The sequence below is a fragment of the Chamaea fasciata genome, unplaced genomic scaffold (genome assembly GCF_029207755.1).
Source record: "Chamaea fasciata isolate MVZ Bird 193981 ecotype frontalis unplaced genomic scaffold, bChaFas1.0.hap1 SCAF_1, whole genome shotgun sequence".
Classification (NCBI taxonomy): domain Eukaryota; kingdom Metazoa; phylum Chordata; class Aves; order Passeriformes; family Sylviidae; genus Chamaea; species Chamaea fasciata.
This window is the reverse complement of record NW_027094086.1, coordinates 64,993,133-65,020,340: the sequence shown is the minus strand read 5'-3', so window position 1 is coordinate 65,020,340 and position 27,208 is coordinate 64,993,133. Positions and strand designations below refer to the sequence as shown.

The 27,208-nt window shown below is 40.0% G+C and overlaps 1 protein-coding gene across 19 annotated transcripts in view; it reads left to right on the top strand.

Moving 5' to 3' along the window:
* Nucleotides 1-27,208, top strand: part of LOC136290773 (poly(rC)-binding protein 3-like) — a 498,211-nt gene that overhangs the window by 371,963 nt on the left and 99,040 nt on the right. The window contains exon 1 of one of the 19 annotated variants that reach the window (XM_066185178.1): nt 26,363-26,459. The exons of the other annotated variants lie outside the window; for them this stretch is intronic. The gene's annotated coding sequence lies outside the window, so the exon portion shown is untranslated. Of the gene's footprint in view, nt 1-26,362; nt 26,460-27,208 lie in introns of those variants that run through there. 19 annotated transcript variants of the gene reach the window in all.

Below are 27,208 nucleotides of genomic sequence, written 5' to 3'. Positions count from 1 at the left end.
CCCCAAAGTACATGAACTTAATAGTTGTGGACTTAAAAAAATTAAATTAATAAATAATTCATCTTTACTGGAAATATGTTTGGGTTTTGGTTAATTTTCATGTGTATTTGTCTTCTTTTATGTCAAGAGAACAACAAAACAATAGTCCTAAAATAGAAAGAAATTAACTGCACATAAGACCAGCTACTGGCAGGACTTTCACAAAATCAACTTCAGTTTCTGTGCTTAGGAGGCCTCTAAATTTTTAGAAGTTTGGTTGGTTTGGTTCTCCACGCTCCTGCCCTCAGTACACCAAACCTCTGAACTGTCTAATCTATCTGTCTAGAATTCAAAATGTTTTCCGTTTGTGTGACTCAACAATGAATTACATTCATAAATTGAATTACATAGAAATATCATGTGGTTCTATTAAAGGCATCTGTAGTAACATTTATAAATAAAAAAGTCTTTATTTTAGCTTGCTGTAATTAACTTGTAGTGTACATTTTCCAACTCAGTAGTCTTTTTCAGCTAAATTTATTCTACTTGTCTAATGCTTTCTCCACTGCTGCTGCACGTCCCTTGAGTAACATTTAGAACCTTTTACTTCCTTCCAGAGTTGCTTATCTGTGGAAAAACTCACACTACTAGCATCTTGTATACTAGCCTGAGTGAATCCTAGAATTTCAGAACTAGTAAATCAGTTCGTTGCTTGATTATCAAATTCATCTACCCATTCCACTGTAAACACTTAAAAGATTATGTGCCAATTATGTTGTGGTTTCTTATTCTTCCCATTCAGATTTAGCATTGTCCTAAGTGGTCTCATTTCTTATTTGCTTCCATACTAGTCTGTGCCAGAGATTGTTTCATCATCTTCTGTTGTAAAAAAATTAAGTGTTGCTGTAATATTTAAGAAATACTTTGCTGCAAGGATGACTCTTGTAATTCAGGTGAAGGTTGAGTAAGGCAAGCTGTCTTTAAAATGTGTCTGCTTCCTCCTTTGGTGGAGGTCCTTGCCAATTCTGGCAAATCCATTTTGACTGCTAGGTTATACTGGTTATTTTAAATAGTAATAAAGAAAGTTTGAAATTCATTAAGTGCTTTAAGGTAAGTGCCAGAATGAATTTCATTAAGTAGTCTAATGAATCCAGTGTGTTTCCTTTTGAAGTTAGCAGTCACTGAGATCTGGGAGAGCAGTGTTAGTACTGAAAAGTTTAAATGCAGTCCAAAGGAAGCCCAAGGAAAGGGGAAGTACTGCAAAAATTGAACTGGAATTAGAAAATAACAGGATTTAGGGAGAAGATTTAAGCCATTTGGAAGAAGTTTTCAAACCCTGGGGCTGGAGTCTTATCTCATACCTTATTGCCACTGAATCTGCAGAAACATGGCTTTGATTACTTTTATCTGCTCAGTAAATGAGTGGCTCCTTCCTAAAGTCAGTCTTGGACTATTAGGTGAGGAGTTTGTCTTGCCAGACTGTGCTGGGAGCCGAGGGGTTCAGGATGGTTATTCCTGATTTGCTTCCCTGATCTGTAGAACAGGTCTCTTGATTGCCCATGACATTACTGTTAACAGAAGTGTGGGGAGGGACCTTCCAGAGGACAGATGTGTTCCATGAGTGCCTGAGTTCGGGATATTGAAGGGGCTGGTTATTTATTTAATTTATTTACTTGGCATCATTTCAGATTAATACCCTGCCCAGGAAGTTTGTGCTGTAGTACATAAATAGCAAAAAAAAAAATGTGTGGTGAAAGACAGACATGGGGAGATAACAGGATCTCCAGATCAAAAGGAACCATTTGGTTTCTACAGCTGAGGCTCTCTGTATTGTTTGGTTTCCGAAACAAATGATGCTGCCATGCTACTGTGGTTGGCTGCATAACCTGGGAGTGCCCTTCCAGCCCTGCAGATCTGGAGATGGAGGCCAGAGAACAGAAAGTGGGTGGGCTCCACACCACAAGTGTGCATCCCCATGGTATTTCTAGGCTCTTTGAGCATTTTTAGTAGGCAAGGCATAGGCAGGGAGCGTGTGGCCATGCTGCTTGTGGCTGAACTGACAGAGAGAGAATAGGGATGTATTTTGGGGCTTTTTGTTTTGTGGATGGTTTGGTTGGGTTTTGGTTTTTCTGCTTTTTGGGTTGGGTTTTTTCGGGGGTTTTTTTGTTTTGTTTTGGTTTTTTTTAACAAAACCACATAGCTTGATTAGTCTGCTGAGTGCAGGCAGTTATGCTGCATGGACTGGTTGCTGTCTTACGTCTGTACCTTCTGGGATGAGCAGAAGTGGCTGTTCCACAGCTTCACCTCCCAGGCACTGGAAATGCAACTACATCTGCTCCTGAGTCAGCAGCTGTTTTTTTTTGGGGGGGGGATTACTTTGCAAACAAGCCAGATTTTTTGAGATCTGAGCAGTAATTTGTAGTAAGTTCGCTTGCATTGTGCTGGGCTACCCTTGCAAGGTTAAACAGGAAAACAGGCTCCTACTCTCAGAGTTTCCTTGGTGGCAGGGGCAAGGAAGTCTGTACCCATTAGAGGGTCCAGGGATGAGGTGGGCAATAGGACATGAGTGACCACTGTATATAACCCTCCCCTTTCTGTTCCTTCAGCTGAGGCCGTGCCTTCTGGATTCACAGGCTGAGGAATGCATCCCAGGCTGAGCTGGGACCCAGCTGCATTTGGGACACCAAGTCCCTAAATGTTGCTGGCGCTGGGCTGGGAGTAAGGCAGCTGGGACCCACTGACAGTACATTAATCCATTTTGACAGGGAATCAGAGCTGGAAAAGGATGATTTTCTGAAGAGCTAGGGCATCAGAAGTTGATACCACAGCACCACTGTGGGCTTAAAGTTGTTGTATCCTGACTGTTTTTTGTGCCTGGGTAATCCTTGCACCTTAATTGCTTCGTAGTTTGGCCTGCAATGAACATGACCCCCAAGGTGTTTGTCAGAAAGTCTGTCTTTAAATTGGAATGCCACAGGGAATGCTTACAGAGGCAGGAGCTGTTCTATCCCTTCCTTGTGCTCTCCTTCCCCTCCCCCGCCCCCTTCTTTTACATCCCCCATGCTTTTTTCTTTTTTTTTTTTCCTTTTTCTTGTCTGCCAAAGGAAATGTAACACACAAATCAGAATAACAGTCGTTTTGGGCACTTTTGACTTCAAAAAAGTGATCAGCTCGGGAGAGCTAAGTTACAAAGTGCTGTGAAACAGTCACAGTTCAGGACCAGTGGAAAGTGCACTAGTTCACAGTGCTGGGAGGGCTAAATCTCTTGGGTTAACTCTCCATTTCTCCTCTGTACCCACTGATCAGGCAATTATCAGTGCTAAGGGGGCTCTTTCTGGTGTGATCTGAGTTATTTTACTCTATGTGTGGCAGTATTCTTTGCAAAGACAGTCTGTGTATTTCAAATTGACTTTATTTTTACGAACCAAGGGTAATAAATTTTAATGCAAGTTTCAGCAGCATGTTTCTCATATTTATTTTTCTGTAGTTTTATTAACATGATTTTCGATTTTCTCTAGCTAAGCAGCCCAATTGCCATTGTGTCAAGTAACAAAAATGCTCAATAAGTTTTCATGGCCACATAAAGGAAAATCATACGTTTTATTTCATCCAAGAATAAGATGGATTTTTTTCTGAAGTAATCAATTATTCTTTGAAGCCACTCCAGACCACTGATTTTTAGAGTCAAGTTTTTATTTGAGCTCTTTTCAGATTTATAGTAATACAAATACGAACATTAGATGTTTTAGGATGTTATAACTTGTTGGGGGAAAAAAGTGTATCAGTTTCTGTTATGCATCTTTTTTTCTCAGTAAAGATTTCTGGTGTTTTTTCATGTACTTGATCTGGATATCTCTGATGCCATGGTTGTTCCCAGTTGCAAATGAGAGGTCTTGACTCAGCCACAATATTAGTCAGTCAGACAGACTAAAAGAAAACAATTTTATTTTTCTTGATCAAGTGCAAGAGTAGATGCATAAAACTTTTCTGGTTGATGTGCTCAGGAATTCCTCTCCCCCCGTTTTTGATCCGTTTTTGATCCTCACAAAGAATCTTGAATGGGAGCCAGATTTCTCTGGGAAATTGTCCCCTTGATGATGATATTTGCCAAGAAAGGGATTTCCACAGATTTCCTTAGCAAGGGAAAGAACTGTTAACACTATGTAGATGGGGGAATGGCTAACATGAAAACCACCATGGAGAAAAGAATTCTTTCTGATTATTCTATCAACCTATCAATGTTTTTTCATGTTTTCTATCAAATTGCACTATCTCTACATAAGAATTGTTCTCAGTGTTATTTGAATTATTATTTCCTGTATAAAATACTGAGAGAAGGGTTGCTGTTTTTGTAAAAGGCCTGCATAATCGCCTAGGTTGGGTCTTCACCAGTGCCTAAGTGGCTGTATTGTCCTTTCCTCTCTGTAGTACAGTGTATCACCAGAAGCCGTGGTGTGCCTATGACAAACATCAGAGTTAGAGCTGAAGCTCAAACCTTTAATCAGAATTTATAAAGGGATTAGGAAAGAGAGAGTACATAGCCAGGAAGAACCCTGTACAAATGATTGTTTCTTTTAAAAGCCTCCACCAAGAACACTCTTACAAAGAGTAGTAGGGATTCATATCTTCAAAACCAAAGTGCATACAAAACATGGATTGAGCTAAATGCTCCAGGAACTTCAGTGCCGAGTGGGCAGAAAGATGCTTTTGTTTCCAAGTGCCTGAGGGGGTATCTGTCTGTAGAAGAGTCTCCACACAGACCACATAATTCTGGCAGGGCCCTTTTTGTGAGTCGTATCTGCTGTTAAATGGGTGCATGAGATTCTCCCAAAGGAAATACGGAGAGGACTATACATCTGTCAGAGCAGCAGGTCCTCCCCTGGCTCCAGTGGAACTGAGGGAAGGAAAGAATTTTGCAGGCAACTAAAATAAATAAATAAGTGTTCTATGGGTTGGTTCCACGTCTGGTAATTCTTGGGCAAATGGAGGTGGCGTGCAGGACTTCTCCAGGGTAGCAGGTATGCACCTCTCCAGGCCCCAGATTGTGTATTGGCATTTTCCTTGGTGCTGTAAATTTAATCCAGGAATTCTGACTCTGAACCAAGACCAGGTGCAGATCTCTTGTGCTGAAGATCAGTCTCAGGTAAACAGACATGGGTGCTTTCCTGTGTGATGGAAGGCTGATAAACTACACACCAAAGGTTTGCAATGCAGTTTGTAACTAAACCCATCCATGGCAAAGCGACCTGAAAACCTATGCATCTGTGACTTCAGTTCAAAGAAATCTTGTCTACAGAACACAAGTAGGGTGTCTCTTCTTCCACCTTCCTTTTGAGGAAGGCTGTGATAGCAGTATTCTAGGCAAAATAGCTGAATTCCGATAAAAAGATGCCTTTTAAAAAATGTTTTTCAGTTGATGGTCTGTGAACTGTATCTCAGAAACCCACAGCAGGTTAAGATGAAAAGCAAGCATTTTGCCTTGGGCTTACTTTTGCTATTCAAAGGTCTACATATCCACAGGAAAATATTTAGGGATCTGTGAATTGAAAACAGTTGAAAATCACTGACCTGAAAATATATTTCCTTGTTTTCAGAAAACCAGCAAGACTGAGTTACCAGAGCATTTCTCTATGGTGATGTTGATGTCTTTTCCTCCTACTCCCATTCTACTTAATGTATCACATGATTTGTTACTAGCATATAGCCTTTCATTTCTTATGGGCCTTCTCTAATGAGATCTTCCTTCTTGAAACATCAGCATGGAGCTTTCCTAGACTGTTTGCACAATTATCCAATGTACTGCAAATTTAAATGCAAATGAAAAATTTGATTAGTTAAAAAAAATCATGTTTTCAACGTAATTTTAAATGATCAGGCTTGCCAAAGAGATCTCCTATTATAATTAAGATGTCTTATAGTTCTGGGATCAAGGTTTATTTCTATCTACGCTCAAAAAATCCAAAATTGACTACTGTAAATGGAGCAGATGTGTCTACACTAGATGTCATAATTATCCATGACAGTGTAGCCTGCCTTTGGAACACATGTGCTACAGGGACAGAATTCAAATATTCCAGACCTCTGACCTTAAGCAGATGTCATTATTTTAGTCATATGGACAAGCCATAAGGAAGGTCAGAGCTCATTCATATGTACTTAAATCATATTCTTTTATTTTATGTATACATGTGGTACATTTGCTTTAAGGTTTATAGGAAGTGGTTAGCCCTAAAAAGTATTTAGGGTGGAATTTGGCTTCTTTCTTACAGAACACAGTGTTTTTAGTGCTGTGACATTGGTTTGTTGTGTTTTGGTTTTGTTTTTTTTTTTTTTCATTTGGGATTCCCTGGTGCCTTTTTTTTTTTTTTTTTTTCCCGGCATATGGAACCTATTGGAAGTTGCTGTTACCTGAATTATGCACTGAAATCACTGGGATTGCCTGGAGTGGACATCAGCCCAGACTTTGTTTCCCTCAAAGTAGCTGTCATCTCAAGTAACTGTCATCTTCATGGAATGTGCTCATGTCTGCTCATAGCCTTTGGCAGCAGTCTTGAGCAGGAAAACATTCTTTCAGTTCAGGTGGCTGGGGCTTGTAGGTGTTGCAGACCACTCTGAATGCAGGTAGGGAAGCTGCAGCTCATGGAAATTAATTGTACTTGATTTTACTGGAGCACTGCTGTGATGCTGGTGACCTTCCTCATTTCATTTTACTGAAACCGTATAATTTCATTTTGTGATGCTGCCTGAAGCCACCAGGTTATCTAAATAACTCGCCAGCCTCAAAGCAGAATTCTCCCCTTTTCCTAAAGATCCTGTCACTATCACCACTGGCAATCTGTTTTTTTCTGGGAGGGGGAAAAAAAAAGCCATGCTAAACTCAAATCATTTTGCAGTGAGTCTCATAAAAATAAAAGGACAGCTGAGCAACAAATTGAAGGAAATGAACGGACCTGAAAGGGCATGAATAGATGAGTTCCTTTGTGAAAATCACCTTTTTCTTACATTATATGTATAGGGTGACAGCAGCATTTTAGCTGAGTAATTAAACTCTGAGGTACATGCTTATGATGCCAGGAGAGCAGAATGACTGAGGCTGAGAATTTCTCACAGCTAAATCACAGCCCTGTTAGAGCTGAAGCAGCAGTCAGGTAACACTGTGGTGCCATATTAGTGATAAGAATAGTCAGAGGGATTCCTGACAACTTACGCCCATGAATTGATTGAAACAAATGCTGCTTTGAGCTCTTTAATGAAAGCACCTGCCTTTAAGCAATGGTCAGAAGATGCTTAGAGGTTATGAGAGGTACTTCTTCAATTGTAGGGATACTTTCCTATCCCTACAGAAGCATATATAGCATCAATATGACCCCCCAAACACAGGTAAAAAATAGTTTTCTGTGTGTGTGACCTTAGTTTTGAAGAGCACTCATGGAACAGTGTGGCTGCAGCAGTCAGTGTGTTGGAGCCGATTCCACCCATCACCCTGTAAAAAGTCTGGGACTGCTTGGTCCTCCTGGGGCTGCTTGGTCCTCTGCCATGTGCTCCTCCTGGGCTCAGTGCTCAGGCAGAAACCCAGGCAAGAATGACTGAGCTGACACCAAGCTGCAGCTGCCCTCTGGCTTTCTTCCAGTCTGTGCTTTTTGATGCTCTTCCTAAATGCTGGGTAGATGAGCCTGGCTTATTTGTGAAAGGCATACGTTGCAAAGGTTGCTTTGTTATTTATATTTTAGGGAGAAAAAAATCCTTAAAACCTTGGAAACTGTAGAAATTGACAGTTCAATTCCTCCTTTTACCAAAACTCTCATCTTCCTTGCATTATCCACCTTCCTGTTGGACATTGGGGCTGAAAAGTACCAGAGAAAGTTAAGGGCAAACATTTATACTGTATGAATCTGTCTCTCTCCTTAAAGGTGCCAAATGAACTGTGCTGGGTTAAGATCTGTTTTATTGTATTTTTTTGCATGGTCCTGTAGAGCTGCATTCTATGAGGCTTAAAGGTGTTGAAGTTTAAAGAAAAATAGATGAATTATGGAGAAGAGAGACAAGAGTTCACTTACACTTACCTGGCTTCTGTTTCCAACCACAGGTAGAAGGCAGCATAATTTGGCAAAAAGATACACAAAAATAACCCCAGGCATTGTTTCTGCATGGCACTAGACCACATCAAAACTACTTAGGGCATGACAATATTTAGATCAAAGCATTAAAGCTGAAAGGTCATCCAAACCTGGTTGCACCTAAAAAAAACCTCAAGTAATCCTTGTAAAAGCTTTGGCACACCATTATTTTGGTGGGAGGCGGAGATAACTCTTGAAAAAACTGAGGTTTGCACTGATTGAAAGTAAAATTGAGATTTGCAGGTTGGCAAAAGCCACTTTTAAGGGATGAAATTGCATTGTCTGTTCTTTTTTTTATAGAGAGCTTATTAGTAACCTGATAGGAAAAAGTTATTTGGCTTCTTTGTACAATATGTGAGTCAACAAGTGTGCACTGTGAGTTAGCCTTGCAATATTCAGCATTGCTCACACTACTGGGTACAGGTCATTTAGGTTCCAGAACTTTGCGGAGGCCAGCATGAAACACGTTTGAAAATCACTGGTATTCTAAAAGCCCATTTTCTTCCCAGTTCATGCAGCTCAAGTTCTTAACACCAAAGCAATGGAAGTTTTGGGCATAAGTGTTCTTTTGTAAGTGCAGTACATATCACAGTTGCATCTAAAAAATAAGAAATCCATGGGTGAGGGGAAGCTTTTGGCTTTCCAAGGCCCTTGCTGGTAAGAAACTGTCCCACAGTATTCAACATCCTCATTAAACAGAAGAAGCTCTTAACTGGGGATTTGCTTAGGCGTGGGGGGTTTAAGAATTCTGCTAGCTTTTCTATAACTTGGCTTTTTAAGAGTATCTTACTAGTTCTGCCTAATAGAGTAGCAAGTGATGTTTGATCTAGAGGAAAAATAAAGAAATTATAGGAGACAAGCCAGTAAGTTGAAATGGGATAAATCCTTTGAACAGTTTGCAGCTTTAATTCCTATGTTAGCCTGTTGAGAGACATGCCCCTGTGTTTGTACTGTAAACCTTGCAATATTGAAGCAAAAAAATCTGTCTTCTGGGCAACATTGGAAGAGTCTTAAATTTTGCTTTAAATTTAAAGCCATCCACGGTCTGCAGAGATCACGATACACTTCTGTGAAACCAATGCTTAAGTGGGAAGGATCAAAATAATCTGACTTCAGTTCCAATTTCTTGTTGAAGTCCAGACTATAACAAATTTTGGACTGACTCCCCAAGATAAGTATAAAATAATACTGGTACAAATTAGTGATGTTTTGCTCTCTTTTTGCAGTGTTATACTGCAGGAGAAAAGAGCCAAGCAAGTTCTGTTATCTGTGCTGCCAGCAGGAAGATTTTCACTGACTGAAGACAACTGCTGTAAAAGCTTTAGCTAGTGGTAAACCCATCACAGGACTGAAAAAAAACCATTTTTATCCTCACTTTGGCACAGATGCCTTTTTTTTTTTTTTTTTTTTTTTTTTTTTTTTTTTTTTTTTGTGGAGAAGCGCATGGGGAGTCTCTTGGCAAGTAAATTTTGTGGATTTTGCACCTCTTAAGATTTCTCTCATTTCAATAAATCTCACAGAACAAGGTTGGTTTTTTTTCTGAAGGGGGATTTATCACTGCTATCTGTTAACTGCCTGTAAACAGTGTGTACTTTAAATATTTTATAGCTACATGAAGAGATTAGGGCTCAGAGCACTATGGTTTTATGCACCTTATCTGTCAAATTGCTGTTATACCTTTAGTTTCATAGTAGGTTTTACCTAGAGATGTGATTATCAGGTCAGATTTTAATAGATAACTCCTTTACACCAGGAGCAAAAAGTGAATATATAAATTAATTCTTCATGAGTCTTTACATGTTAGTCCCTTGTTTGTTTTTGGGTCATGGAGACCTTTAGCAATGCATGAGAATAATCTGATTTAATGACAGGGACAAAGAACTAGCTCTCTGTTTTCCAAAGCTGCAGCAGATGCAGAGAGAAATTATAACCAATTTTCCAAACTTAGTGTATAAATTCTTAGCAGTGACATCTTGATCTTGGATGAAAAACACATCATATACATACTAAACAGAGCAGTTCACTCTAACCAGATGCAGGGTCATCCATTAGGAATACTTTATCTGATTAGTATTGTTAATGGAAGGGCTTATCCGGCCATTCCGTAAAAGCGGATCTGCTGTAGATCATGATTTCTTGTCAATACAGTCATCAAGGCTATCATGGTTGTGACAGCACAGTATTAACCTACTAGAGAGAACTGGGCAGGAAAATATACCAAGCAGTCAGGAAAACAGAGATCCTTCCATTGATTTTTCTTCCATGCATAGCATTGCCCCCTGCACTGCTCCTTTTCTGTCATTCCACTTGGCAAGACAGATTACTTCTGCATCTTTCTTTACTCAACTTCTGATACATTCAATGACTTTATTGTGATAATTTATGATAGGTTTGATTTTTGTATTCATCATGGCCTTGATAAATGGAAAGGTAGTACAGAAAGGGCATATTTCTGGAACTGATGGAAGTACCATACTTATACTGTAGATTATTCTAAAACATGTAAATTAGGAAGCAAAACAAAAACTCAGTCTTCTACCTGAGAAAAGAATGATCTTGAGATTGCGATATCCTGCATTAACTTTGAAGATGACCTATCTAATATTTTAATTTTGTATAACACACTTCTGTTGTTTGTTGAAGTATTTCTGACTACAGTCACAGTATTTAATGATCTGTCTTCATTGTAAATAGTATAGGTGTTCATTATAATGTTTAGTTGTTAACATATTTTATAAAATAATAAATTCTGTGTTTATATATTAACAATTGAGCATAATTTTAATCAAATAGAATTTAAGTAGACATCAGTTCAATAGGTTGTACTTTGTTTGAAATTACCAATAGTACCTTTAAGTTGGTCTTTGAAGCCACTCCTCAGTTAAAATATAGTGGATTTCTTGTTTATTTTTAATTACCTGGGAAAAATAAATCTTCTGTTTGGAGCTAAGATACATGTTTTTAAACAAAACAGGTTTTCCTTAGCTATTTGTCTAGCTCTGAGGAGAAAAATATGATTTTTTATATCTGATACTGATAGATTTAAAAATCTGCCACGAGTGTAAATTCCTTGGAAAACAATCCTAAACCAAGTGAGACCTTCTGTGACTGGCATGCACAGTAACAGGCACAAGAAGTAGCTGTGCTGTAACAGAGCTCTAAAACCACAGCCCTTCTCTTGGTGCCCATCATGGTCCCAGCGCTGCCTTTGCAGCTCCCATATGAGATCCTGGCAGCGGGAAGTCAGCTCTTTGTTGCCATGGTTGTAGAGCTGCACCACTGACTTGGAATATCTGATCAAACCAAACTCATTCCTTCGCTGTTCTCAAGAAAAAGATAAAGATTAGTAAAAGCTTCTGAAATATTTTCAATTTTATATACCTCCTGCTAAGACAAGGTGATTTTCATTGACATTCCATTGTATTAGGAGGGGTTGTATTTCTCCTCCTAAAATTGTAACTGAGCTTACCTACCTAATTTTAGGGGGTTTAAAATATCCTTTTAAGTTTCAAATACTTCCCCCACTCTTTTGTTTCTTTTTCTGTTTCAGCCTTTACTGCCTATGCTTTTCATTCCTTTATTCTTGTCTTCTAACTGGGCTTGAATTTCTTAGATTCTTTGTCCTTTTCTTTGTTTCCATATCTTTTTTATCTTTGTGTTTCTGTTTTTTCCCTTCCATGTTTTCCTCCCGTAGATGAGATACAGGACTTTATGTCCCATACACTTGGTGTGGCTGAATCTGTCCCTTTCTGTTGACCTGTCTGGTTCTTTCACTTCTTAGGTCGGAGTAGGGAGTGAAATGTGAAAGATCTGAAGAAGGGTCGGTCATAACCACAAGAAGGTAACAATTCTTGAAATCTTGAGTGTACTGAGAGTTTTAAAAACCAGCAAAAGACAACACCTAAAAACACTCACCAAAAAGAAGATAGTGAAGCCTTCAGTGAAGACAGGAATTTGTTCAAGGAAAAGAAGCCAGACTGCAAGAGGTTAAAAAATGAAAATTGAGTGTTTGAAACACTATTTATAAAAATGCTGGTGGGAAGTGGGATAACTGGAGAGTTCCCATGCTTTGTAATGAGGCAGAAGAACAAGTGAGTTCAGAGTGAAAGAAGTGGAAAAGAAGGGATGATCTTTGGCTGCATGCACAGAGGCAAATGAATGCAGGAGTAAATTTCTAATAGACAAAAAGACATCAGGGTTCATGACCTGAAAATCAGTGAGACTTCTAATGACTGGGAGGAGGGGTTGATGCTGTTTTGGCTGTGATCAGAAGATGGACAAGGCTGGGGAAGAGAAGGCTCTGGGGAGACTTAGGCCTTCCAGTACCTAAAGGTGAGCTGGAGAAGGACTTCTCACAAGGGTCTGTAATGATGGGACAAGGGGAAATGGCCTTAAAACTGAAGGAGGGTAGGTTACTACATGGTCTTCAAGGTGTCTTTCAGCCAAACTGTGTGCTAATTCTATGAATGAACAAAAATGACCGGACATAGCAGATAGAAACCAACAAGAAGTTAACAGAAGCAAGCAAAGGGAAAAGAGCAATTGAATCTACTGTAAGGAAAGAATAAAGGAAGCAGATGCTCTGAGGCAGTAAGAGTTGTGGTGAGAGCCCTAGGAGACTAGCAGATGGACCGGGGTTTCTTAAAAAAGCAACAAACAAAAAAACCCAAAAGCCAAACTCCAATAAAATAAAACAACAGCAAAACCCATTAATGATATTCAGGGAATTTGTGGGTTTAATCTACCTTGAAGAAGAAAACCTCATAGACAGGTAGGATATCATAGTCAAATGGATAAAATGTGAATAGTTGTAAAGTGCATGGGTGGACCCTTAGATGCAGTAAACTAAAAGGTAGCTGGCACTGAATTTTTAGCCTGGCACAGCTTTTCCTGTTACCAGAGTGTGAGTGCCTTGCAAAAGCCTTAAAAATGAAGAGCAGCAAACCTGAGTTTCTGTGCTACAGATGTGCAGAATGAGCCTAAACACATGCAAATTGCCTTTTGTATCTAGCACCTGTCTCTTGTATCTTTTGTGTCTTTTCTGCATTTAGAAAGTGTTCATATCCGAACACTTGAAAGCACAGTTCTGAAGTGAATTCTCTGAAAAACTGTCCATGAGGTGAGAATTTTACACACTTATCACAGTCTCCTTGCATTTGGAGTTACTCAAGACCTAATCAATGGAACACACTGAACTTCTAAGTCATCTGTTTATAATCAAATCAGGAGAAACCAATTCAGTCAGAACTGGTGTGCTTTTGATGACTATGCTCTGAATTTGGACTGATATCCTTCAGAACAGAGTCCAGGCACTTGATCTGCATGAATGTAGGAAGTTTAAAAGTTTTGTTAGTGAGTGAATTACTTATTCCTTGCTAGACACACTCAGATACCATTTTCTTTCAGGTCTTTGTATTGTAAGCTTAAGGGACTGAAAGTGACCCAGCAGTCATCCATTCTGAAATATATACAGAGTTCAGCACAATAGCAGTGACACCGATGCATCCTCTAATGTGTGCTTAAACATCCTGATGCCATATTTGACTTAAAAGCAATTGTTGTCCTGTAACTGGGAATGATAACTGCAATTCCCCTCCCTACCCAGCATCTTTACTGAACAAGTTACTGAATAGAATATGCTCTAAGTGGCCATATTTTATATTAAAATTTGATTAAATCCATTCTGTAGGCCACTCCAATGTGAATCATAATTATATTATTCTGCCAGTTACTGAGGTAATATGATAAGAAGAATGTCACATTCTCTGGACTGCTTTTAATGGAGTATGTATTATAGCTCCGTGCTTCACGTATTCAGCAATGCTCACTTAAGAAAGAAATTTGATACTAAATGGCAGCTTAAAGCTGTAATACTTGCTGGGTCACACTCTTCCAGCTCACGCATCATTGGGTGTAACGAAAATTGTGCAAGACGAAAGTCCAGTGCAGGATTTGAGTAGGAGTGAGGGTGGTGATAAAGCTTCCTCATATTATTAAACATTTTTCATACACACTCTTCATTATTGCAAGGCAAGTGAGGGCACTTTACTATCTTGGTTGACTTCCTTTGTGACTTACTTTCAGCTGACCTCCCTCAATAGATGAGAATGGACATGGCTCTCTGTGGCAGTTTGTCTTACTGCAGCAGAGCTGGCAATAACATTTCATAGCCTTCCCTTGGAGAGTTCAGCTCCTCACCTACGACTTCTTGTGTGGCTCTGTTTTCAGCCATCTAACAGAGTTTTGGTTTTAATGACTGTCCTTAAAAGAATAAAAGGGAAAAAATCTTGGTGAGAAACTAGAGATCTGAGAACAAGGTAAGCAGTTAGCACCTGTTTGTCCGCTTAAAGAATACAGTTTCCAAGTAGGAATCCTGTGTTGTGGAGTCATTGAGCTGTGGGTTGCAGCAATCTATTTCAAAACAATGATTTGTAGTTGATTATCTGATGCCAAATGGCCTGAAAATCAAATCTACAGTTGTGGGTTCCTACATGTACAACATACAGTTGTAGGAAAACAGAGCCTTAAAGATAACTGCTTGGGAAAATGTATTGAATTTAGTGAGTGAGCTGCTTAGATGAGCAGTAGGATTATTGCAGATGCCAGATTTAGATTTTCCTTTATTATGCTGCTGTTTCTGGGAGGTCATTTGGTCTTAGTCTTCTCCACACCGTTCTCTTTTCCTCGAGCACTTCGATTTTACAAGCATTCTCAGACAAACTTTCAAGAACAAAGGGTTTGTACTTTGTATGCAAAGAAGAGCCGCTCAAGTCCATTGCACTTAGGGTGTGATGGGCAAGGCACTGGAAGTAACAAAGGAGGTTAGTGGGGCTCTTCCCACTTGAAGAAATTAATTTTCTGTGTTTTACCAATCAATGTAGCTGGCCTCTCCTAGGTTTGGGAGCTCTGTGTGCAAGAATTAACAGCTATGCTCTGAGCCCTGATGAAAAATGTAGCATGTTATTGTTGATTTGTGTTTCTTGTCTGTGCCAAACAAGCCAAAACTGTCAGAAAAAAAAAGAAATTAGTGACCTTGTCCTGCTAAGCCTTGTAATGGCATTGGAACAGCAGCTGACTTTGGCTGAGTTCTCTTGTAAAAACACCCTCAGCAACATTGCAACATATGAATAAACAGTAAGTGTTGTTCTAATAACAACACAAAGGTTGAATATAAAAATAAATAAAAACAAGGATAAAAACTGCTGACCTGAGGCCCAGTTCTCAATCACAGAAGTCAAGCGACGTTCAGAATGTTCCAAAGCAAGCAGCATGTCAGGCTGACTGTGATATGTATTTTTCCTGGTTCCACTTGTATTTGCTCTCAAATTTGCAATCTTACAGTGATCAGTGTTTGCGATGTGATCAGACATTAGTAGCTCTAGTAGATGTGGGTCTTCTTTCAGTGATACTGGAAGTGCAAATTTTTAGTTGTAGAGAGTTTTATTTTCACCTCAGCAGTAGGATCACCTTTTGCAAGAATACGATTGTCTCGTGCTAGCTTGTGGCTGTCTCTCTTCTTGTTGGGCTAGGTTCTAAATGTGGGATGTCACTGAATTCATTAATACATGGAAATGGTTCATTTGTGGGAGGTTTCTTTCCCCTCTGTACATGCTTGCTAATTAGCAGATGAATTTTGATGTTCTAATTGATCTGCTGCAGAGAGACAGCTGTGCACCCCAGCTGTCCCCCGCTCTGGTGGGCCTCCTCTGCAGCGGGGAGGCAGCAGCCCCGCTCCTGACAAATTGATTTAACTGGAGTGCCGTGCCCTGGGGGAGCCGTGCGCCGCGCTGTCGCTGCAGATGACTGCAGCCTTCGCGGATGGCAAACACTGGAGCGCTCTAATTGCCCAACAATGTCCTTTCCCTTGCCTTGCTGAAATTCAATTTTTCATGCCTCACTAAGTTTTCCAGTCCCCCTCCTGCCCCTAGTGTGGAAATATTGTATTCTGCCTGGCTGCCATTTTAGGTAAAAATTCAGATGCTTGAGAACAGGGCTTAAATTGTACTTAATATGCTAATACTATGTAATGTAATGTGCTCAGTCACATATCAAAGTATTTGCATTTAATTCATAGGGAAGTGTTCTCTAATTACATTGTATTTAGCAGGTAGTCATTGCTAGGAATTTCGCACTAATCTTAGTGCATCGATGGTCTTCCCAGTGCTGTACTGCTTGTGTAGGAAGGATGGCTCTGGTGCCCTTTAAGCATTTGCTCTTTCAATTTTAAGTATAGATTTTTAAGGCTTCATGTCCACTTACACCCCATTTTGTCAAATTTGGTGAATACTTTTCATGTAACAGGTGCCTCTCCACAAAAATGACAACTGTGGCCCCAGAAGGTACGGCTATCTAATACGTCTTTCATGTCACTCTCCCTCATGAATTGATTTCCAAGCTGTGCACAGCATCATCTACTCTTTCTAGAGGCCATTGATTTGGCCAGAATATACCTCTGGGGGAAAAAAAGAAACAACCACAAAAAGTGCACGAATGAATTCTAATGTGTGCCACACCACTACCTTTATGCCTATCTGATAGATAACCAAGCATATTTAGCACATTTATGGGTGTGCAGCTTTATAGACTACTAGTAGGTAGCGGCTGCTCTGGACATTCACAGGTTTTGTGTGGAGGAGGACATAGAGATTTCCTCAGAAGTGGGTGTCCATTGTGTTTGCAGAAATGTAATGTCACTACTTATTATTATTACTATTATTATTTTTTCTCAGTATGTACCTCTTTGTGGAAATGTGTGCAAGTGGCAGGGAATCAGCAGAAAGGAAAAAAGATACACGTTTATACCATTGCCTGTTAAGGTAAAACCAGCATATATATGCAAGCAGGTATTAAGCCATAAGGCTGCTAAAGATTTTGTCAAACTGACCATATGTTCAGACATAAGTGACAGCCACTCAGTTTTGAGAAGAATACCTTTCTGAATTGCACTGAGCTATAGTCCCAAAGAGCAGCAGAAAGTACACTGGAGGGGGAAGTCAGGATTTAATCCATCTTGAATGCCACTGTTCTCCACCCCTGTAAACAAAAACAGAACAGTATGGGTTAAGCTTAAGCAAATATTATTTAGGTAAATGTGTCTTCTTTGATGAGAGACAGACAGTTTTCTTAATTGGCACTGTTTTTCTCAAAACTCCTGTTCAAATTTGCATATCTTCAGATTAAATACCTCTCTCTCCTAAGGTCAGCCCCTGTACCACATGTTGCCATTATTTTCATCCTTCAATACCCTTTCTTGTTTTATTTATTGTATTTCCAGTGAGATATAATGTAAGTAATTAGGCATTTTTCCCTCAGAGAATGGCAGAAGCATATCTTGCATAATGAATAAGATGTGTGGTTAAAAATAGTGCTTTTTGGTCATTTCATTTCATTTTATAGCAGCAGCTGAAGATTTACTGAGTACTGCTTGGTAATACTACATGAAATTCATGGGTTGAGGAAGCAACCTGAACTCTTAATCTTTGGCAGCATTTAAAAAAGTGATGCCCAGTGAACCATCACCAGTAGAACTGAATTATGCTGAGCTCGTTTCCAAGCCTTAATGGGGAGAAGGATACTCTTAGGAATGAGGTTTGCATCCCCCTACTGTGTGTTGTAGCCCCAAGCGGTATAGAGAAAGGTGTGTGTTCTCCTGACATGCCTGGGATCTCTAAAATGTGAATTGCTCCTAGGGGACTTCTGTGCTGATGGCTGTGCCTGAAGATGTCGGGTTGTTGCCCGCAAGTCACGGTTGCTGCTTCTTCACTGGAGTGGGAATGGTGTGGGTGCTGTATTGGCTCACCTTTGTCCAGCCATCTTGTGCAGGGCATTACCCTGCCAGCCTGCTTGTGGCTTCATACCAGCACTGCAATTACGACTGGTAACAGAAAGCAGGAGGCCACACTAGGGGGAGAAATCAAAAGGTCCTGTATCCTCTCTGAATGCAAATTGCATTGTGAGGCAGTTTTATCCCAGAAATGTTTGAATGAGTAAGGCTGAGAGACACCCTTTGGCACATTGCTCAGGATAAAAGTTCTCATGCTCTGACCATGTCTGGCTGTATGAGTACCATGTGTGCATCAGTCACATACACTGACTCGAGGTCGTGGCAGTACAGGGTATTATTTGGTGCAGAAAGTACTGCAGGTCTTGGATGGTCAGATTTTTTCCTGCTTTGCGTACAACTCTTTTTCACTGCCTTACGTCAGAGGGGAAAACATCCTGGCAGTCCTGTTTTGTTGTTAATGCATAGTAGCATATGCCCCTCCACATATCCTAGATTCTGTCATTGGGAAAAGCCAGTCCTTCCCTCCCTCCCTCCCCTCCAGTTGGGATGAAAAGCCAGCAGTTACCTCTGGCTGATGCTAAACCTCTCTTTGCTTTAGTACACACTAACAAGGCAGACTGTTTCAGAGGAACGTTGGAAACCGGAAAAATGTGGGGGCTGGATTTTTAATGATTAATTTTCCAGGATGAGATTTTTTTTTCCCCCACCCACAGCCAAGATGGTTTATATTGAACATTTTAGGCTGTCACATCACTACAAGGTGGTACTTAGCTACCAGCAGGGTGCTGAAGATTGCCCATCCTCTCATATATCTCCATCATAATGTTTGGCTGTTTTCTATCAGAGAAGCATTTATCCCAGCATATGTTGCAAAGTACCATTTTGTGCTGCCAGTATTTGGTTTTGTTTCATAAGAAGTGAACAGAATGGTAAAGGTACACCTGCAATAAAGCTTCCACAGTGTATTATCACAGCTAAGGCATTAAGGAACTGCCACTTCTTGCAGGCAAATGAGTACAGGCATGAAAGAAAATGCAGTGCTTAGCTCTTTTATTTTGACCAGTGTAATGTAATTACTTATACTAATCTTCCATTATATTTCCTTGACTAGCAGAGACAGGGACCTAATTGTGTCTCTAGCTGTTGCTACTGCAAAGTACCTTTTAAATCATATTAACATCCACACTTGATCTTCCTACTGGTTTTGACGTGTAGATCACAATATCCTGTTAAATTACTCAGCAAGAGTGACTGTCTTGCAGTGTATCCAAGGCACAGCATAGCAATGGATCTAGCGTGAGTGATTTGATGAAAGTAGAAGAGGCACTGACCCCTTTTCTCTGGGAAAGCACTTGACCTTCCTTTTTCAAAGCATTATGAGTTCTGTGCAGCATTCTATTTTAGCTGGTACTTCAATACCAGGATGCCAGAAATATTCAGAAATTAATTATTCTGCTTCTGGCTGTTCAAGAAACTATGCTTCCTTTTCTTTGGCATGGATCTAGCAGTAGTGATGAACATGTTCTGCACAACCAGGCTGGATTATTGTAACTCACTGAAGCTGAAGATAAAAGCTCCATAGAAACTTCAGCTACTGCAGAGCACAGCAGCCTACCTCATTAGTAGGTGCAGCACTGTGAGCACACAGCGCCAGTGCTGTGCATCATCAGCTGGCATCCCATTTACTTCAGCAGCCAGCTGTGGACTCATTCAGCACATAAGGTCACCAAAAGACTGGTATGGATGCTGTTTGTGCACACATTGCCACATTGCCTCTGGTACGGGGCTGCCCATCATGTGCAGAATTAAAACTCCCTGGAACTGGACATGGCCAGTTTTGGCCAAAGGCCTTTTGCAGAATCTAAGAGGCAGCTACAAAAAAAAAAGGCTCTTCTCCATTTATAGCCTTTAAATTCGTTTGAAGGATTCTTCCTCCTACAGTAGCAGAAGGTACATCTAAAGATGTGTATGTCCAAAAGGAGGGACAGTAAAACTTGGGAACAGAGCAGAGTTCACCCTGGAGAAGTCTGTGAACTTCCAGTTATGACATTGCTATTCTAGTGATGTAGCAAAAGATGCCACAGAAGTGCTTTATCTTGTGTTCTACTGATAAATACACCATAGTGTACCATGGGTAGATCTCAGTCTTGCTGTCAGGATAGGAATCAAGAGGTCATTTAGCTCCTCTCTGTAGCCTGGTTCCTATAGGAACTGGAGACTGCTCCCTACAGTCCAAAGGGAGCTGTTCCCCATGCAAAGATTTGAGAAGGCTTGGAGGCCATGGCAGAGATCACAGCAAAGGCAGCAGAGAGGATCAGTGGGGGGCCATAGGAAGACAGCTCTAGGAAACAGCAGATGGCTTTTGGCTGATGTGCTGACGGAGAGACTTGTGAAGAAATTACATTGTTTGACTCTTGCTGCATGCAGGAAAAGGGAAATTCTGTCATTCAGCTTCTGCTCTGTTATGCAGCCCTGTCTTGTCAGTCTGAGAAATACAAGACTGGACGGTAGAGAAGTTGTGAGAGTGACTCCTCCAGGCCCCTGGATGGGAGCACCAAGCCCTACCAGCCCTTCTTCTTCAGCTGGGATGGAAAGCCATGCTACAGAAGAGGGGCTCATCTCTTCCCATCTGCCTTGTGGACCACCATGGTTCTTACACTGCTTCTGCTTGAAGGGATCTCTAAAGGTCATCTAGTTCTGCTAGGGTGAATTATTTATGGCTACCTTATGTCTTACAGAATTTCTTCCTTAAAAATCTGCAGTGAAGTGGATCACATGTAGTAGTCTATTTCTCTGCTTTGTGATCCTTTTAGTTGAAGGTCTGCTCTCTTACTAACCAGAATTACAACATTATTACTTTTTTCTTTTTTTTTTTTTCCTTTTTCTTGGGTTGTTTTGGGGGTTTGGGGTTTTTTTTTTTTCATTGCAAGTTAAATCAGTGATTTTTTTGTCCAAATATGGACAAAACCAGCACCGTCCTCATTTATAAGAACCTTTTTCTCTCGGAAAGCTCTCATCTTTTGCTAAGACAAGGAAACCCCACCTTTCTCCTTCCTGATCAGACCTCCAGGAACTCTCTTAAATGTGTTGCTTTCTTAAATATGTTACCTTCTCTTCAGTTTCTCCACACTTCCTGCAAGTGCAATGCACCAAAACATCAAATGTGGCCTCCTCAGTGCTGAGCAGAGCGCAGTAATTGCTTCCTGTTTTCTTCTGCTAAAATGTCACAGAATGAGAATTGTCCCTCCCTCACCCCAAACAGCCTTGCACTACTGGTTTGTTAGGCAAGTCATAATTCATTGTTGGTCACACATCCAAGGTTCTTTGTGGGTTTGGGGGGTTTCTTTTGTTTTTTAGTTATACCCCATTGTGCATCTCTTGTATTTTGTACCAAACATGAAGGTGTCTGCTTCTAAGGATGCCTGGTTTCATTGTGAACTTTTTGTTCTAATGAAAGTAGCCCTCTGAAATTTGGTGTATTGTTAAGGTCAGGAAGGGCTATCAATAATTTTTCATGAGGTGTAATGGTCTTAATATGATGAATACCACAGTCATTACAGCATCTGGCTTTAAAATAGGTGAGAAGAAGGATTGTTACTAGTGTTTTGGGCCATGGTACGTGTTAGGGTAGAAACAAATTAGGATCAGCTGTTATTTTCCAAATGAAGCGAAACTGTGGCAATGAGTCAGAAAGCCTGACAGAGTCCAAGCAAATTGTGTGGGTTTCCTGCTGAAATAAGTGGCGTGCCCTGCAACATGTGACATGTTCCTCTGACCTAAGACACCTTGCTTTTAGCATCATTCATCTCTGCAATTTATACAGGCATTCATATTTCACTTTCTCCATTTAATCCTAATAACCAGCTTTTAGAAGAACATGACAGCATAACGTATGGGTGGTAAAACTGCTCATAAACCATAATAACATGGCAAAAAAAGCTTAGATAGATAGATGCACTATGCTTATTGTGACATTCTCTGATTAAGAGGTATAACTACTTATTACAGCCATTAGCTTGGTGACTTGGATGCAGACTGAAGCCATTATTTGAAAAAGAGGCTGTAAGTCCAAATTTTAGACAACTGTGTACTTACTACATGTAAGAGATATAATTATGTTTGCAATTCTGTTCTTCAATGTGCAGATGGTAATTTTCTTCATTTGTGGTTTGCACACTGATAATGTTTGCTGTAGAACTGGCCTTGGCAGGATTAAGTGTGTGCTAACAGTAAGTAGGCAGTCTGTAATACATAGTTCTAATTTTGTTGATAGGGTTCTGCTGGGATGAAAACCAACCAGAAACATAAGTCTAAATAATTCCTTACTATAGACAGGCTTCCTCTGTGTCTGTGTGTGTGTGTGTGGTGTGTGTTTTTTGCACCTTATCATTTATTTTTATTGCGTGAAGAATTGTTGCTTCTTTTCCTTCTCATTTGCAAACTTTTATGTTAGCTTCATTTTCAGTGTAGGCAGCATCTGCAAGTTTGTGCCTTTAGGAATAAAATTCAGTTTCAACTCAAAGTAATTTGAAGTTTCCTATTAGTTTTTAGGGGTTGACACCTGTAATATACACTTATGAATTGTATATGAGGGACATATAAAGAAAAAACCATCCATTAAAGGTATTCTTTTGATTTAATATTTTTTCAAGAGTTATTCAGCAGATGTTTGAGAACAATTAACAGCGTATTTTCAACAGCTACTCCACTTTTCCAGACTGAATGGGGGACAGATAATTATGCAGATCAAATCTGTAAAATGCTTTTATGATATTGAAGTTAGGTGTTAGATTGTCATGGTACAGTACACCTCTTTGTACAGTTCATTGTTTGGGCTTTCCACTTTTAGAATTGTGTGGTACTCTCACTTTAATTGGACAGATGTAAAAGGGGGAAAATGTAGTTATGTAGCAAGCTGAGGATGCATAATAAATAAATAACATCTTCTATTGTTTCTTGTTGCTTAGCCAGTAGAAAGAGTTTTGCAGTGTACTAAGGAAAAAGGGCATATTACAGCATACTGTATAAATGTACATTAAATATGTAACATACTATATAAATTATATCCTTATAAAAAATAGACTGCATATTACAGTTATCTATGCATATTTGTATGTTAAAAGTTCTATATAAGAATCACAGATATTATGGCTAAAAAATAAGTGCTATAGAGTCGATTGTCTTAGAATGGCCTAACTGGTATAAATTCTCAGAATAAATAAAAAATTTCAGTCTGGACTTTGATATTACGCTTTAGCAACTCAAACAAGATTTTGCCAAAAGCATCATAGCTACCAGAGATACATAAAGCAAATATGATTAAAAGATCTCATTTAGTATCACCAAAAGCCCTGACTACTTTATGTTCTTTTATTATCCTCTACATCCCTACGTTTGTGAAAGCAGCGTTATGAGCAAATGAGAGTGTTTCATCTCAGTTCTCCATGCTCCTGGGAGGAGATAATCACTCATTTTATCCTGTTAGGACCAACCCTAAAGGATCTTCCCTTTTACCTGTAACTTGTGGGCTGCAGCCTGGTGTGAACAGACCTTCCTCCATGTGAGGCTGCAAGTGGCACTTGAGGAAAACACAATCTGGTAATTGCATTACACACAGATGTGTTCAGTAATGTGTGTGCAGGGTTCCTGCTGTCTTTCCAACCTCACTCTTTTCTCTGAAGACTGTCAGCCTGCCAAGGCAAGGATTTCATCTGTTCTGTAAAGAACTTAATGCAGTTGTTGGCAATGTAAATATAAGAGGAATATTAAAGATCACTTATATTAACATGAGCAAATGTATTCAGAACATTATCAAAACTAATTCTTTCTGAGACTGAAATGGTTACTGTGATTTTAAAGGAATGTGTTTGTATTCATGGGACATTAGGCCCTTTGGATCTCCATTCCAGATGTGTTAATAAGTCCTTTATTAGGTACTATTAACACAAATTTATTACATTCTTCATGGATGTAACCATTCCACTTAGAATATGCTAGGGTATTTTTTAATTTTTTTTTTAATAAGCCAGCATGGAGTCGACAATCTCTGAATCAAAAAAAACCCCTGTGAATTAACCTAAAATATTCTGAAAAATCCACCTTTTTTTTTTCAAGAAAAGGAGTGTTTGTTAATTTTGTGAGAAAAAATTTACAGTTTAAATACAGTGTAGTTAAACATTTGAATATGATCACTAGTGTACAACGTGCATTTTTTTTCTTGTCTGTAAATAAACTTGCCTTTCCCTGCCCCTTGTTGATCTAATTATTGATGTAAGGCTGTTGATACTTCCTTAAATTGTTACGGCTTTGGGCAAATATTCCTAATTGAGTCTTTGTTCTTCCACCAAACAGCAAGATGTCTGTCCTGTATTAGTTCCCGAAGAGTTACAGTGTCAAAAATACATCCATAAACATATATTGCAAGTAATATTTTCTTCTCTTTCCATCCTGGAGTCTCCTGAAATTCAAGAAAACTACCTGCCTGTCATGCAGGCCACCCTGCAAAGTAGAACATTTGGAAGGCATAAGCCACAATACTCCTAGTTCATTCCTATGCATTTTTGCTCCTCTGAGTCACCTGCCTTCCCAATTTTAAATCCTAAATAAGGCTTTCTTTCTGCCCTTTTACTCCTTCCTCACTGTTGCCTCTCTTTGCAAGAGCAAAGTCTTTTTTTCAGACTAGGTGTTCGAACATCTGACTCACTGGGACTTTGATTGCAGAGAAGGATGTGGCCTCAAAAAAATCCAGACAGGATATTATAATCTGTTTTCAGACTGTCAGAAGAGATATGGCTGACTTTGAACCAGTCAGCAAAACTGGCTTTGAACATCTCTGAGGCCTTAAAATGTTCCTTGAGAAATACTGATTATTAAAAGAAAAGTTTCATGAGGCAGCGGATGTTTATGTAGAAAAAAAAAAAAATCATGTAAGTCTGGAGGTTTCCGTAGCATGTTTTTTTATATAATCATTAGCAACCATCCCTTGTACAGTAGTTTGCTTTGTATGGCAATGTAAGTGAAATGTTGGAAAGCATGTCTCAGATACTTTCTCATTCATTATCTCAGCTAATAAGTGTCACTTTTTGGCCCTGTTTACCTGTGAATAAAATTTTAAATAGTCTGGGAAAATAAACTGAATTGTCTATTAGTGACCAGATGAGATAGATAACCTTATGTAAATAACAAATTAACAGGCCAGTAATACTGCATGTAATAGCCAGGAATGCAAGCTCTGTCCTTGCCACAAATGCTGTCTAATAAATGGGGCTTTGCAAGCAGAGTCATAGAAAAGAGTGCTGCAAGGCACCTCAAAAGGGCATCCAGTGCAGCCCCGCTGTCAGAAGGATCAGCTTTCCTTAATCATGCCCTGAAGGTCATCATGTTCCAGTTTGTTTGAAAAATTTGCTCCCTGTTGTGGTCTACAGTTTGTTGCCCTCATGAAAAGTGTGGGATTTGCAATCCTGGTTTTTTTGTACAATCTACTCTCTATCTATGGCAAAAAGGTACAGGAAGAGGGACAGTTACCTGAATGCATCAGACCAGGTTTGAAGTTACTGGAGAAGGAAGGGGAATGAGATTTGGATTTGTTGCATCTTGTCACAGGAGAATACCTTTTCCCCCACTTCCCAAAGCTGGGCTGAGCAGTTGTCTTATGCCTGTTTATAACTTCATCCACAATAACCAACATCTCGAGCTTTGCCTGCAGCCTAATGCAGACTTCCAGTCTTTGGTGTGCTCAGCTGGTGTGTTGCTTTTCTCCACATTGACAGAAAGGTAAATGATTTCTGCCAGAGCCCCACTGTTGCTGGAGGTGGTGAAGCTATGGAGCATGAGTAGCTGGGCTGATGTCTCTGGAAGGAAAAGCTTCATCTGCTCTGGTGCATGGGGTGTGAGGTTGTCTGGAATAGTAATGTAACATGGTCATGTGCCAGCAGGTGGATGGGGAAGAAGGAAGTAAATAAATCTAAAAGTACATAAATGCCCAGCATGCACTGGCAAGCGTGACGTGACCTGTTTTCCCTTGGTTGGCAAGGTGGATGGGGAGCTTTTGTATGGTGGAGAGGAGGGCAGGGCACTGGCCACTGTGTTGCACATGTGCTGTTCTTCGGGCTTTGTTGCTATTTGGAGAGGTGGCAGCACCCTCCTGCCTCTTAATGCACATTATCCATAAGTGCTCGTAGCTAAACTCAAGGAGTTGTCCTCTCTGCACTGTGGTGGTGCCTACAGGTGCTCTGTGGATCAGGACTCTGTAGTGTTTTGGTGCTTAGGAAAACCCCTTCGGCAGCTGCGAGAGACTGTGGTGCCTTCAGGGAACGCTGCTACCCAGCTTGCAGTACCTTGGGAGAGCACCTGGAATTCCCTGTGACCGTCGTGGTGCTGATTCCTCCTTGTTACAAGGCTCAGCTGGATTTGTGTCACACAAGGAGACAGAATGTTAATTCATGATCTCAGCAAATGCATTCCTGGGTAAAGATGGACACGGTGTGCATGACCAGTGGAGATACCAAGGATTGCGAGACTGGAAAGGACTGGTATTGAGAGCCAGGACTCCTATTGCTCTTGGAGTCAGACTCCTCAAGGCAAGTGCACTGAATTGCTTCCATCAGCTGTGCCCTCTACCACAAGCTGATTTCTGTTCGAATGCATGTTGTGTAAGTAGCTAATCACCATCTTCCACGAAGATCTTGTGCATTCCCATGGAAAAGGCTGGAATCCGCAGTGTCCAGCTGAAGGGACAGTTAACTGCCTTCCTTTGATGTGGGTTACATCACCTCAGCATTGTTGTTGCTCCCCAGCTCCAAGGCTTTGTACTCTACCACCTGCTCCAAGCAGCCTCTTGGATTTCTGGTCTCTGTCTCTCAGGTGGGCGCTGCACACCTAATGGAAAAGTTATACTGAACTAAAAGAAACAGTATGGAAATAAATGTATAGTAATTTAATCAGAGTAGAACTGCTTAGTTACTCACTTTCCCCTTTTATTGGGATTTTGAACACTTTCCTGAAAAGAGAATTCTGCACAAGTAATTTCTAGCTTTTTTTCCTACTAAGGTTTTGTTTTGTTTTGCTCTTAATTCTGCCTTCTCAGATGTTTTCTGATGTCCTTTTATCCTGGTGGTTGCCATACACTTGCTTGTGAATTGGAATGTATTAAAAAATATATGGAGATGCTGTCTTAGGTATGTAAGAGATCTTAATCCCCTGCAGAAGCTAAGTGACCTGTGATAGTACATTTTTTTTGAAGACTCCAGGGAAGAACAGTCCATCAGGTTGTAAAACAGATAAATGAATTCACTTAACAAAGATCAGGCAAAAAGTCTTTAGGAGAGGG